General features: G+C 45.2%; 1 protein-coding gene across 3 annotated transcripts in view; it reads left to right on the top strand.

Moving 5' to 3' along the window:
- The window catches only part of CAMKK2 (calcium/calmodulin dependent protein kinase kinase 2), a 188661-nt gene that overhangs the window by 108625 nt on the left and 64066 nt on the right, over positions 1–15970 (top strand). The window lies entirely within an intron of this gene.

The following is a 15970-nucleotide window of genomic DNA, read 5'->3' as shown; positions in this document are numbered from 1 at the left end:
TGTGTTGGTGTTTCAGGGTCGACGGGGTTCCCTGAACCCTTTGACTATTCTAGCCTTTAAACCGTTTCATATCATTTTAAATATGCATGTACAATCAAAGGATTCCCAGTGAACTGGGGATTAAGGTTGTTTTGTGTGATTGAAGCATGAGATAGGGCAATCCAATAATGACGAGTCATTGCTTAGTGTGCATAGATTTTCAGTTTGAGCTATTGAGGTCTGTAAATGTTTTTCTAGACAGGCTGTAAGGAGATATAGCAAATGATGTGAAAAGGAGCAGAGAACTCCACTTTATGGCTGAAAAATACCAAATATGAATAATGCAATATTCCATACTTACCAAAACAAAAAAAGGGTAATTTTCCAACTAGTACAACTGATTGTTGAAAACTGGACTGTTTTGTGCATTGAGCGCTTGGAGCAGGATGTGTCTGAATCCTTTAGCCTTTATTTTGCATAGAATACATAAACTGGCCCATATGCTTGAAGTCAACCCCTTGCAAAATTGAGATCACCTTGCAAGAAGATACTATGGGGGAGATTTACTAAAACTGGAGCACTCAGAATAAGGTGCAGCTGTGCATAATGGCCAATCAACTTCTAACCTCAGCTGAGGCTGGGTTCACACTACTACACTACTTTCATCCTACTTTGCTCTGTGTTCAATGTTTCCCTATGAGAGCGTCTTGTAGCGTCCTACACAAGTCGGTCCGACTTTGAAAATGCTCCCTGTACTACTTTTGGTCCTACATTGATCCTACTTCAGCCCATTGAATATCATTGAAGTCGGACCAAAGTAGTATCCTGTTCATGAAAGTAGGATGGATGTAGGACCAATGTAGGATAAATGTAGGACCGATGTAGCAGAGCAAAGTAGGATCAAAGTAGTGTAGTAGTGTGAACCCAGCCTTAAGCTTTGAATATAAAAACTGGAAGCTGATTGGTTTCTTTGCAGAGCTGCACCAGATTTTGAATGCTCAAATTTAAGTAAATCTCCCCCTATGTGCCTGGATGAGTTCCTGCAAAAAACAGGTTGATTTGCTACCATCTAATTGGCGAGTTTACCATACATGTTCATATGTATGAATTTGAGGGCATAGTCTAATGTTAATAGAAACTCTTAAAAGTGCTCAGGAGTTTGTTGATGTCAAAGAAATTCAAGAGTATACAGTAATTTGTGTGTGTACATACGGTATAATTATAGCTGGTTTTACCTACATTAGTCTATTGTAGTAATTTTGGAGCAGATTCACGTACCTCCGCGCATCTTTCCGCCGGGCGCAGCGTATCTAAGATACACTACGCCGCCGTAACTTTTTTTTTTTTCGAATCCTCAAAGAATTTGCGCCGTAAGTGTATCTTTGGCGGCGTAAGGGCGCGGAATTCAAATGGATGTAATGGGGGCGTGTTTTATGTAAATACGTCGCGACCCGACGTAAACAACATTTTTTTGAACGGCGCAGGCGCCGTCCGTTGGGGTATCCCAGTGCGCATGCTCGAAATTAAACCGGAACCAGCCAATGCTTACGACGGTGACGTCATTCTACGCAAATTCCTATTCGTGAACGACTTACACAAACAACGTAAAAAATTCAAAATTCGACGCGGGAACGACGGCCATACTTAACATTGAGTACACCTCATAATAGCAGCTTTAACTATACGCCGGAAAAAGCCGAACACAAACTACGTAAAAAAATGCGCCGGCCGGACGTACGTTCGTGGTTTGCCGTAACTAGCTCATTTGCATACTCGACGTGGAATTCGACGGAAACGCCACCTAGCGGCCGGCGGAAAAATGCACCTAAGATCCGACGGCGTACTAAGACGTACGCCTGTCGGATCGATCCCAGTATCTTGTTTTGTAGATACAAAACAAAGATACGACGTGGGAACTTTAAAATTACGCGACGTATCAATAGATACGCCCGCGTAATTCTTTTGTGGATCTGCCCCTTTATGTCTTAAAGTGGTAGTAAACTCTACTACCAATTGTACCTACAGATAAGCCTATAATAAGGCTTACCTGTAGGTAGAGTGAATATCTCCTAAACCAGGGATATGCAATTAGCGGACCTCCAGCTGTTGCCAAACTACAAGTCCCATGAGGCATAGCGAGACTCTGACAGCATCAAGCATGAAACCCAGAGGCAGATGCATGATCGGACTTTTAGTTTGGCAACAGCTGGAGGTCCGCTAATTGCATATCCCTGTCCTAAACAGTTTAGGAGATATTTACACTGCATGCAGCCAGTGACATCATCCACGCATGCGCTCTAAAGGTCCGGCTTACAGTGCATGTGTGGGAGTGACGTCATCGTGGTTCTGACCAATCACATAGCTGGAGCTCACGAACCCGGATGACAGACATGGGAAATATGTCAACCCTCTCAGCTAAGACTTTACAGCGCTGGAGGGCTAAGTTCCAAGGTAAGTATTTCATGCGATGCATGCTAGCACATTATGCCATTGCCTTGCAGGTTGTTTTCTTTTTGGACATCTGCCGTTTACAAACGCTTTAAGACTGTTGTATAAAAGATTTTTATTCTATCCTGGAAATGATATACAGTAAATCATATGAAGAAAGCATGATGGGGACGTGTAATACTCACTTCCTTTCTTTGGAAATGTCTTTTGCATACCACATTTTTTTGTAAACTCTTGAAACTGTGCATGTGTATGTAAGAAATTCCAGACTGTCAAATATTTATTTCATATTTTACAGTATACTGTGTAGTACTGCAGTGTACATAGAACTTTCACCATCTGTCCCTGAAGGAAGTTATACACTAAATATTCCTGCAATGAATGTTCCTACGCACTGGCACTCCTGTGTTTAGCTTTTATAAACACATGAGAAGTAATCTGTGAAGTATAGACAACTTTTATGTCTCCAAGATTGCTTTCTTAGATGTTCCTGCTTGTCTGCAATCACCACATTTACAGTGCGGTTTCGCATGCGAATTCACATTCAGTTGTAATGCATTTTGGGTGCATTTTAGACATTACAATTTTTTTTCTAATTGAGTTGCACTTACATGCGTTTTACATGCGTTTGCAGTGCATTTGTGTGCATTCTGAGTACATTTACATGCGAAAAAAGGCAACGTGCTCTACTTTTGTTTAAAACACATGAAAGCGCTGCAATATTGTAAACTAGGCTCATTGAATTACATTCATTTTTCTTGCATATGTGTTAATACTGTTTAAAACCAGGTGTATCTAATGTAAACTAGCCCTAAATAAGATTTTGCTCGGTTTAGTTGCATTGACATGCATTTACACTTGAACACACAGAATCTATTTTCTCTAAAATTATGCACAGCGTAAATTACATTTACAGATGTCCTCTAAAGGTATATAAATGCAGATGACACTGCCAGGTTAGATTCCTTCTCGTGTTTGGGCAGTGACCATATGTATAACCGTGCCATTGTTTGATAAAACTATAGTTCTTAGTTCTTCCTACGAAAATGAGTGCACAAAAATCGTGTCCCCTTGACTTTACTGCAAAAATGCCCCTAATGACTTCAATGCAAAGTTGTGTCCCATTGACTTCAATGCAAGTTTTCAGTTTTCGATCAAGTGCATCCTGAATTTTTGGTTTCAGTTTGGGCCACTGAATTTTCATTTCGGTGCACCACTAGTTTTGATAAAAAATAAATATATATGTATGTATGTAGCGCCCTGCTCCTGTTGAACAGGCGCTGCTTTAAATTTAGTGGGGGTCTGAGCTGTTATTTGGCTCAGACCAGAATGATTAAGGACAATTTAGCCTCTGTTCCAGCCATGGCTGTGTTGAGAGTATCTACCATTACTCAGCCTGGGGGTGTCATTACCACCACAGGCCAAGGGTGGCAGCAGCAAGGTCAAGGTGTATTGATTGTCCCCCTCAGCAGGGAATCAGTGGGAGTGGTCGCCCGCGGTGCATGCTGGGGAGGGGTACTTAAGGGGCAGACGCCATTGGTGGGGGGGCTGTTGGTCGCCCGTCTGCGCCTCGTGGCCCTCCTGGCCTGAGGTGCACGTCCTGAATCCTAGTTCCGGGACCACGTTGGCCCGGGACTGCGGCTTTGCCTTTAGGCCCAGTTGTCTGGCTGGGGCCTGTACCGCAGAGGTGATCCTGTGCTGTCTGTCCTGCGGGAGGAAGCCACCTGATGAAGGAAGCCAGGGGAGGACCTATCCTGGAGAGGGCCATGCAAGAGGCTGGTACCTTGGGAGAAGGCCTGGAAACTTAATTGAAGGATGCACCATATACCGAGAGGCTTGACAGTGTCGCCTGTCAGATCTAAAGTGCTAAAAAACAAGGCTAAAGAGATCCGGCTGCTGAATCCTGTGGAATGGGATTCCGAACCAAAGTGTCTCATCTAGAAAGGAAGGTCTGGGGCAGAGACTGTACTTTACTTTGTGCGCCATTCGGCTGCTAGGCCAGTGATAGGGACCTATCCGGGTGAGCAATACCCACTCTGGCTAGAGTGGCGACAAGAACTGTATGCTGGAAACAGGACTGTTTCCCTACTTTGATTATGCACTTGAACCTACCTACCCTTCCACCCCTCATCCTTCTTTTCTTCTAAAGTTCTCCCAAATAAATCCAAGAAAAAGAAGTGCATTGTGTGGACATTGAAATTCTTCAGACTCTCCTTTCACCCTGGACAGCGAGAACATAGAGGTAACGTGCCACCCAAAATATAACCAGCAGCTCCTGCGGGGGGTGGTGCTACACATGGGGCTCGTCCGGGATAGGCTGTTACCTCTAGCAACAGAATTGAAAGTCATTTTCATGGGGTGTTGAACTGTGTTCGAGAAAGAAGGGGTTAAGGTCAAGTTATTTGGCGGAGAAGTCGGCTGCACGTGCCACAGAGAGGTGTGTAGAGCGACACGCCAAAAAGAACCAGAAGGGGGAGGAGTTCCCGGCCCCTGCGTGAGTGTGTGCCTGGCGCGAAAAGGACATTGATTGGCAGATTGGATACATATATATAATATTTGCATGTGTGTACACACACACTTGTACAGTCATATGGTAATTAATAGTGTCCACATGTTGCTTCTGTGATGTGCTTTTTACTTATGTATTATGTGTTTCCCCTTCCCTATTTTCTTATTTTTTTCTATCGATGAAATTGTCATAGAACACATGATCTGATATCCTTTACTTTTATCGTTTAGAATATGTTTCTTTGCACAAAATATTTTTAAAACATTGTTAGGTCATTTATGTTCTTTGATACATTAGATATGGATGGATTGGAGGACTATGGAAGCGCACCATTTTTTACACCATTTATTGCTCTTCTTTATATATAAAATAACTATTGCCGTCGGCAATCCCCCCCCACACACTCTATCCGGATCACTGTTTGTTTTTCGGCTATGCGGATGTTTCTGCTGAGCATGGGGTAGGACATCCCTGGCCTCGCCCATCCCCTCCCTGATTAGCTCTATTTATGTCCGAGTGATAGTACATATTCTCCCCCTCCGGGAGGGGTGGGTCAGCCTGAAGTAAGAGGCGGGGTATCAGAAACGCATTTTGCTCTGCCCCTTCCTGAGCTTGTGTGTCCTGTCTTGTTGCAGCTTGTAGTGGTGCGTGAGAGCCTATGACACCACCATTCTCCTGCACTTGTGCAGTGGGTCTGGGCTTGTGCGAGCGGCTGTCTTTCTATCTGGCTGTTCCCCTCCGGTCACTCTACGGGGGGAGTCTTGGAGTTTGTTTATGCCGTTAGCCCCAGTTGTCATCTTCAGCGGTCGGGACATCCCCAGCAGCCCTCCAGTCTATCCTGTCTACTATCTTAGTTTACCAAGCATGATACCACAGCACCTCTACATGCAGTCTGCAAGTTTTTTAGATGAAAGTGGATATTGGAATAAAGTGTTGTTGCTTTTATTCACACTGACCTGGTGTCGTTTTATCCTTTTGGTTTTGATGGACCAGTTATAACTTTGAGATCTGGGTTCTACTAAACAGATGATTTTAGTAAAATGTTTTCATCCAGAAAATACCATTTATTGGCATTCCTGGCATAAAAAATGAACCAGCCTTGACTTGTAAGCAAACTTTGCTAAGCCATGCTCTGTAGAATTCCGCCATGCCTTTGCACAGCAAATGTTGGTGCTTGCCCCAAATTTAATTTGTAATTTGTCATGTGGAGGCACACTGAGGTGGGAGTGTTCATATGGATACTCTGCCTTAAGTGCAACTTATGTCGAATCATGGCCGCCGCCCCCCTCCATCCATACATCTGGCCCCCTAATCTACATGTGGGGTGTGCCGAGCGCATGGATACCAATGTTTTTTTTTAACCATATGATTAGAGCCTGAGGCTCTAATAGGCTTCAAAAAGGGTGGGCTCGGGGGACAGAGCTCTGCGCCCTAAGCCCACCCACTTGTGTGACAATAGCAAATTAATATTTGGTATTGTCTTCCTGATTCTCCTCCCGACCAATCAAGAAGCTCCTATTGCCCAGGGAGTCTTAGGATTCCCTGGCCAATCATGTCTCAGGGCACACTTCCTGTTCTGTTCGGTCCGAAGGAGAATGTCTCCCTTGGGGGCGGTGATTACCGCCGTCCTTGTCTCCCGCAGGGGAGAGGTGATCACTACCACCTGTCTCCCATGCGGGCGGGGGGTTGATTCCTGCTGTCCATGTCTCCCACACGCAGGGGGGTGTTGGTGTTAGTTTGTGATGCCCCACCACCACCCCAAAATAGTGAGCGCCAGACGCCACTGCTGAGTCGCCTTCCTGCCACTGCAGCTGTCACACAATGCAACAGCTGGGGATTAATGTAGTGGTGTGAACAGATGGAGATTCAGACATTGGTTCCTCATCAGGTCCACTTTCCTTTTGATTGACAGCAGGCAATTAGGGGGATCCATAGTCATTAGACAGCCTGCTATTGGCTAAGGAATCCATTCACTGCCTGCTGTCAATCACAAGGAGAGAGCGGACAGATGTGGACACTAGTCCTTTAGCTTCCCCATAAGGCTCTGCCCACTGTTGACATCATTTGTTGTGAGCAGCTTGTTGAATGTGAATTTGACCGCATCTTTAACAACCAGCGACAGGTGTGAAGAGAAGGGCATAGTGGTGGCAAACATTCCACCCCAATGCACAGTGTATAGAGACAAACACTCTGTCTCTGTACACCAATGTAGAGTTGGTCTTCATTATCTCCAGTGTGTCTATAAACTGGATTTAATTATTTTAGAATTTGGTGCATATTATAAAAGTGATGTTATTAAGAACTACCTGAATCTGTCGCACAGTTCAGGAAAGCTGCCAAAACTGACGGCTTTGTTGAGTCTGACGCAAGCCTTTTTAATGGGCTGTACCACCAGAGAAGTAGATCAATTGCTTTATTGAATTTCCCCCAGTTCCCCAAATGTTGAAATGGTCCTGATTCACAGTGAGGAGTCCAGAGAGGTATTTACCTGCTCAATTACTCTCTCGGCCATTGTAGCTCTTTAGGCCAATACCAGAATTGCCAGATTGCCACTCTGGGCCAAGAATGCCTCATTCAGAGCTCCTGTTTAAGACCGGTCAGGAATAGGAAATCTGGCGATTTATAAACTTAGGCCCAGATTCACGTAGATGCGTGTATCTTTGTGCGGGCGTAACGTTTCCAATTACTTTTACGCCTCCGCAACTTTGACAGGCAAGTTCCGTATTCTCAAACCAAAGTTGCGGCGGCGTAGCGTAAATAGGCTGGCGTAAGCCCGCCAAATTCAAATGTGGTAGATGTGGGCGTGTGTTATATAAATTTAATGTGACCCCACGTAAATGACGCTTTTTGCGAACGGCGCATGCGCCGTCCGTAAAAGTATCCCAGTGCGCATGCTCTAAATTAACACGCAAGAAGCCAATGCTTTCGACGTGAACGACGCCCAGCCCTATTCGCGAACGACTTACGCAAATGACGTAAAATTTTCAAAATTCGACGCGGGAACGACGTCCATACTTAACATTGGTACGCCGCATATACGCCTCATATAGCAGGGGTAATTTTACGCGGGGAAAAGCCTAACGTAAACGGCGTATCTGTACTGCGTCGGCCGGGTGTGAATTCACGTATCTAGCTGATTTACATATTTCTAGGCGTAAATCAGCGTACACGCCCCTAGCGGCCAGCGTAAATATGCAGTTAAGATACGACGGCGTAAGAGACTTACGCCGGTTGGATCTAATACAAATCTATGCGTAACTGATTCTAATGCCGCGTACACACCATCACTTTATGTGATGAAAAAAAACGACACTTTCTGTGAAGTAAAAAATGACGTTTTTGAAACTTCAGTTTTCAAAGACGAAGTTGCCTACACACCATCGTTTTTCTCACAATGATCTTGCAAAGTGAGGTTACGTTCCACCACGTTTTCCATTGAAGCTTGCTTCATAAGTAGCTTCTGGGCATGCGTGGATGAAAAAACGTCTTAGAAAACGACGTTTTTTGCTACACACGGTCAATTTCTGTGAAGTAAAAAGTGCACTTTTGAAAAACGACACATAAAATTGAAGCATGCTTCAATTTTTTTTGGTCGTTTTTTACAAGACATAAAACGACGTTTTCCCCCACACACAGTCAATTAAAGTGACGTTTTTAAAAACGTCATTTTTTTTCATCACATAAAGTGATGGTGTGTACGCGGCATAAGAATCAGGCGCATAGATACGACGGCTCGGACTCAGAATTACGCCGGCGTATCTGGAGATACGCCGTCGTAACTCGTACGTGAATCCGGGCCTTAGTTCTTCTACTTTTCACATGTCATTTCAGGCAGAATAGGAAGATATGGATATGCGCAGATCTCCAGAGATTTTTCACTTATAAAACTGTTATGTGCTTTCTATCCATAAAACAGAAGAGGTGCATTAAGTGTTGTGAGTTATGTAGTGAATGCACTGCAGATTTCACTTCCACACATTACAGCTGTCACCAGATCTGTCTGTTTAGTTAGTGGTGACTGTTACCATGACAGCAGCACAGATAGCAGGCATAGAAAAACTTCCTTTAACCTCTGCAGTGCCAGGTTATGTTCTATTGGTGTTTGTGTATAATATATTATTCTAAGAAGAACAGTGGCAGTGGAATTGTTTTCAAGAAACCGAAAATAGAGAATGACATGTATGGACACTCTGTTGAATAAGCTTTTCTTCAACAAACATTAAAAAAAAAAATTATAGTAAAAAAAAAAAAAAAAACACCCATCGATCAATTCAGATTAGAGCTTTTTTTTATGTTTTATTTGGAATAGATCAGAATTGATAAAGTAGGATTATGTATTTTTTTTGTATGGAATGGGTTCTTGTATGCATTTGGGTTCTTTTTGTTTTCTCATTTTGCTTGGCAGAGTGCAGCATTACTTAACCTAATCCTGAAAGCACATTTATTATCTTGTAGTATGCCAATCCTTTAAGCTGGGTTCACACTTATGCAAATTGAATAAAACTAAATTGAATAAAACTAATGCAGCCACCACATTAAGGCTGGGATAATGCTAGCTGCTGCCGCAGCTCGCAGAAAGGCATCCTGAAGCGGAGAATAGGGACACATCAGATGCCTTTCTGCAAGCTGCGGCAGCAGCTAGCATCATCCCAGCCTTAATGTGGTGGCTGCATTAGTTTTATTTTTTAGGCTTTTCTTTCCCTGACTTTCACCTAATGATCCAGGCAGTGAGTGAGTGAGAAACTTTTTTATAGCGCAAACAAATGCAAACTTAATCGCCTCAAGATCCAGAGTAGTACAGTTCTTTCAGAAGAGGTGGGTCTTCAGTTTTTTCCTAAAAACCCGATGGTTTTCTTCCAAGCGGATGGTCGTGGGTAGAGCATTCCAGAGCCGTGGTCCTTGGACTCAGAATCTACGTTCTCCCTCAGATTTGTAGCGAGAGTAACACACTTCCTGTCGTAGAGTGACTATACTCCACTGGAGGTGCCACCTTTGGATACATTGTCAAACTGAAGAGAGGGAAGTGTTGGATGCAATAGCAGATGTAGATTGACTTTTTTGTTTTGCATTTTCAGTTTTGGATAGAGTGAAGAAGGATAGGAACACTTTTTAGCTGTTTATTGCTGTCTGTGTTCTCATTAGGGAGATTAATCCTCTCTATTTGTCCTTGTAAAGAAAAATGCAGAGCTTAAAAATTACTATGCCACTTGTGATAATTAAATCCCACACATAATGCATAAAATGTCCATCAAACAATATATAAGTTATGAAATTTCATATATAAACAATAGTGATCAGCAAGAAAAAAGATTTACCATTATCATCAAAAGTGAAAGAAAATCCCTAATTATGGGTTGATAGAACAGTAATATACAGACACTGGGCTGGATTCAAGAAGCAATTGCGCCTGTGTAACCATAGGTTACACAGCGCAATTGCTTACTTGCCCCGACGTAACGAATGCTCCTGATTCAGGAACCTCGTTACGCCGACTGCAGCCTAAGATATGCGCGGCATAAGGCTCTTATGCCCGCATATCTTAGGCTGCATTCTTGCGATGGCTGCTAGGTGGCGTTCCCGTTGTGCTCAGCGTATAGTATGCAAATTGCATACTAACGCCGATTCACAACGTTGCGCGAGCCCTGCGTACGCAATTTACGTCGTTTCCGTACGGCGGTTTTTGCGTAAGGCTGCCCCTGCTATTAGCAGGGGCAGCCAATGTTACGTATACCCGTCGTTCCCGCGTCGCGAAATTTGAAATTTACGTAGTTTGCGTAAGTGAATCGTGAATGGCGCTGGACGCCATTTACGTTCACTTTGAAGCAAATGACGTCCTTGCGACGTCATTTGCCGCAATGCACGTCGGGAAAGTTTCCAGACGGAGCATGCGCTCTACGATCGGCGCGGGAGCGCGCCTAATTTAAATGATTCCCGCCCCCTACGGGACAATTTAAATTGCGCGCTTGCGCCGGGCATTTTGCCGGCGCGCCCACGCAATTTACGGAGCTACTGCTCCGTGAATCAAGGGCAGCGCAGCAAATTTGCGGGGGCGCAGGGCAAAAACTTTGCCCTGCGCCTCCGTAAAAAATGCGCAATTCTACCTGAATCCAGCCCACTGGTTCTGGTGACCATGTGACAACCAAGGATTCCCTCACTTTATAGGCATTTCCTCTCACTTTGACCAGGGGACAGAAAGTGAAGGAAAATCTGCCCAATGGAACTAGTGGTAAAAAAAAAATGACAGGGCTTTTATAACCTCCTCTTACGCCATCCTAAATTAAAAAAAATGCTTTTGTATATTCAATCAAAGAGTCTATATCCTAAAATAATAAAAGGACACTTGACCAATAGAGAAGTATGAAAAACACCAGTCTGTTCCCTTTTGTCTATCCATTTAAATTGCAAACCAAACAGAGGTGATATCCCTGAGGAAGGCAACCCTGTGAGTGAGAGTAGACAGAGGAATTTTCCAGGTAGGTTCAAAGGGCGGTTTATGGAAAACTGACAGAACCAGACTGAGATACCATGGAGGCACTGGAGAACATTGAGGGGAAACAATGAGTGACATGAAACCCTGTACAAAGGCTTTCACTAAAGATTAGGCATTGATAGGTGGCACTTGTGGGCATTGATAGGTGGCACTGTGGACACTGGCAGGTGGCACTGGCAGGGGGTACAGATTGGCACACATGAGGCAGATGTGCCTCCTTCCTCTTCGGGGCCGATGTCCCTTGCACCTAAGCCGGTGATCTGCTTTTTTTTCTCCTCACGGCTGATCACGTGGTTAGAGGCTGGGACCTGGGACCTTACTCGGCTCTGTGATCACCCAAGCCTCAGTGACTTGGGTGATCACTGCGCATGCGAAGCGGAGGACGGTAATTGGGGGCCCCTAGTGGTTAAAAGGCGCTTGCATCTTACTCTTTAGTGAAAGCCTTTGTACAGGGTTTCATGTCACTCATTGTTTCCCCTCAATGTTCTCCAGTGCCTCCATGGTATCTCAACCTGGTTCTGTCAGTTTTCCATAAACCGCCCTTTGAACCTACCTGGAAAATTCCCCTGTCTACTCTCACTCACAGGGTTGCCTTCTTAGCTATGACTAAGCACTAGTTTCAGTGCGAAATGCGTCAGAAGTCAGGGTTTATTTTATTTTGCTGTGACTTGTAGTGCAGTCCTTCTTTTAATAAAGGCTACAATTTGTTCAGAGTGCGGCTGTCCAGAGACAATTTTTGTTACTCCTTTAATATAACATGATTTCCCTTGTCATGCGATTCTGTGCGACTTAAGATACTGTCTTTGACACTTCTGAGGGTCTGCCTAGTGGACAACCTGCTTCATGTTTCACTATCTCCAGGTGGATGTCAAAGCTCATTATTTTAGCCTATGGGTTTTAGGACAAGGTCCCACCTTTAACCTGTCAAAGCGTGCTCCACTAAATATCTCCCTAGGCTTTTTAACATCAGGCATTTAATTTTTAGATCTGCAAGGCTGCCAGCTGGTCTTTTGTTAAAATATTTGTCAAGTTTTACTAGGATATTCAGGCCTCATCTGATGCCAGCTTCAGAAGTGAGGTTCTTTTTGTCTTACCTGTAAAATCCTTTTCTCTGAGTACATTTCGAGACCTGGGTCCCTCCCCTCTGTGCTTTTGAGCCAGTCCCCCTATTGCTTGCTACAATACTGAGTCTTGCTTGAAGTGGGAGGTGTTATATAATACTAGGCTATCCTTACAGCTTTTGTTTGCTAGTGTCCCATCTCCTAAAGGCAGCAGTATAACCCAATGTACCTGGTGAATATTTCTGTATCCCTTAATGCACACCAATAAAGGGATTTTACAGGTAAGACAAAAATTTTATTTTTTGGAAATGTGGCTACAAACTCCAATCTTGACTCATGAAAAAGGGTAAGAATGTATGTTCAAATATCAGACACCACATCCCATTAGAAAGATAAAATAGAAGGATGAGAGGTCACAGGCCTTGGGAGTTTGAAGGTGTCAGGTGGGTAACAACCAGAATTACTGATCGACTAAGATGAAAGTTAGAAAAAAAATGTATTACAAAAAATTATTAAACATGAGACCAAGACAAATCGTATATCAATTGTTCCTTTGAAATAGCATTTGAACAGACAATACTACTTTTCTCTACATGTTTCGCTCGGAAAAGCTTCTTCAGGAGATTAAATCATGGTGTCTATTATGCTTACGGCAACAAAGAGAAGAAATTAATACTCATGTTGAACATTAAAATTATATAATGTTACATGTTGGCATAAACAGAGTGAATAAGGTAAGTATTTTGAGTCAAATAAATATACAAGACAATCAATCAGTGGCGGCCCGTCCATAGGGGGCGCTCGGGCGCCGCCCCCCCAAGCTGTAAAAAAAAAAAAAAAAAAAAAATTTTTTTTTAAAAAAAATGTCACTTTAAGAGTGACCAGGCGCCGGACATGCGGCGGTCTATGGGAAGCTTCCCAGCCTGCAATCAGCTGATCGCAGGCTTGGAAGCTGATTTGCCCGTGTTTAGGGCGTGTGCAGGGCGCAAGCTGTGCGCCCGCACACACTCCCACTGTCATTTGATTTGCTAGAATGCATGGTGTTCTCATGGGATTGGCTCGGCGGGGACCGGAGGAGAGGTCAGTGGGCAGTGCCATTAATATTATACCACTTCCGGTATTCTGGTGATATCTGGAGCGCGTGTGGGGGCATCATAGAGGAGCGGCGCCAACCATTGAAGGTAAGGAACAGACCGGCTCCTTCCCCCACTCCAGCACCAGCAGCACCCTAGCATCCATTGCCTGCCAGCCCCGCCACCACCACCGAGCCCCACCGCAGCTGAATACTTCTCTCTGCGCTAGTACTGCCAGTGACAAGCAGCAGCGGCGGCCCCCCCTCTCCCCCCCCCCCCCACCCGGAGTTCACTCCGAGTCCCGCCGCCACACTCCGCTCCGGATCAGCAGTGTGCACTCGCAACAGCTTCGGGTACCCCCCCCCACACTTCAATGTGCCGATCAGACGTCTGATCGGCACATTGAAGTGTGGGGGGGGGGGGCCTGAAGCTGTTGCGAGTGCACACTGCTGATCCGGAGCGGAGTGTGGCGGCGGGACTCGGAGTGAACTATGGGGGGGGGGGGGCTGCTGCTGCTTGTCAGTTGTCACTGAACTTAGATGCCAGAGCTCGGAGTGAACTGGGGGGGGGGAGGGGGGCTTCTGCTTCTGCTTGTCACTGAACTTACACACTGACAGGACTCGGAGTGAACTAGGGGGGGAGGGAAGGGGCCCCCTCCCCTCCCCCCCTTAGTTCACTCCGAGTCCTGTCATTGTGTAAGTCTCCTCTCCTCCCCCCCACTTTCTCTGAAGTTCACACTGCCCGAGCACTGCTAAGGTAAGCCAGCCAAGCCACAGAATTCAGTTCAAAATGGATTTGATTTGATTTATCGCCCCATTAGGTCATCAGGGGACAGCGGTGCACTGCCTGATCCCCACCCATTCACCTTGGAGCCTGTTATTGTATTTAGACTGCTGGGACTTGTAGTTCTCCATCATCTCCTGGGGCTCAGGTGCATGCAATCCACCATCTATGGGACTACAAGTCCCAGCAGTGAGAAAAACTGAACAAATATGGTGGATTGCATGCACCTGAGCCCCAGGAGATGATGGAGAACTACAAGTCCCAGCAGGTTATAATATAAAGCTCCGAGGTGGATGGATGTCTGGACAGTGACAATTGATGGGCACAGTGGTGACAATTGATGGGCACAGTGGTGACAATTGGTGGGCACAGTGGTGACAATTGGTGGCATGGCACAGTGGTAACAATTGATGGCACAGTGGTAACAATTGATGGCACAGTGGTAACAATTGATGGCACAGTGGTAACAATTGATGGGCACAGTGGTGACAATTGGTGGCACAGTGGTGACAATTGATGGCACAGTGGTAACAATTGATGGCATGGCACTGTGGTGACAATTGATGGGCACAGTGGTGACAATTGGTGGCACAGTGGTGACAATTGGTGGCACAGTGGTGACAATTGGTGGCACAGTGGTGACAATTGATGGCATGGCACTGTGGTGACAATTGATGGGCACAGTGGTGACAATTGGTGGCACAGTGGTGACAATTGGTGGCATGGCACAGTGGTAACAATTGATGGCACAGTGGTGACAATTGATGGGCACAGTGGTGACAATTGATGGGCACAGTGGTGACAATTGATGGCACAGTGGTAACAATTGATGGCATGGCACTGTGGTGACAATTGATGGGCACAGTGGTGACAATTGGTGGCACAGTGGTGACAATTGGTGGCACAGTGGTGACAATTGATGGCATGGCACAGTGGTGACAATTGATGGCATGGCAAAGTGGTGACAATTGATGGCATGGCAAAGTGGTGACAATTGATGGCATGGCAAAGTGGTGACAATTGATGGCATGGCACAGTGGAGACAATTGATGGCACAGTGGTAACAATTGATGGCATGGCACAGTGGTGACAATTGATGGGCACAGTGGTGACAATTGGTGGCACAGTGGTGACAATTGGTGGCACAGTGGTGACAATTGGTGGCACAGTGGTGACAATTGATGGCACAGTGGTAACAATTGATGGCATGGCACAGTGGTGACAATTGATGGCACAGTGGTGACAATTGATGGCATGGCAAAGTGGTGACAATTGATGGCATGGCAAAGTGGTGACAATTGATGGCATGGCACAGTGGTGACAATTGATGGCATAGTGGTAACAATTGATGGCATGGCACAGTGGTAACAATTGATGGCATGGCACAGTGGTGACAATTGATGGCACAGTGGTAACAATTGATGGCATGGCACAGTGGTGACAATTGATGGGCACAGTGGTGACAATTGGTGGCACAGTGGTGACAATTGGTGGCACAGTGGTGACAATTGATGGCACAGTGGTAACAATTGATGGCATGGCACAGTGGTGACAATTGATGGCATGGCACAGTGGTGACAATTGATGGCATGGCAAAGTGGTGACAATTGATGGCATGGCAAAGTGG

Source organism: Rana temporaria, chromosome 1, assembly GCF_905171775.1.
Source record: "Rana temporaria chromosome 1, aRanTem1.1, whole genome shotgun sequence".
NCBI classification, from domain to species: Eukaryota; Metazoa; Chordata; class Amphibia; order Anura; family Ranidae; genus Rana; species Rana temporaria.
Note: the sequence above shows the minus strand (reverse complement) of the source record. Positions and strands in the feature narration are given on the sequence as shown.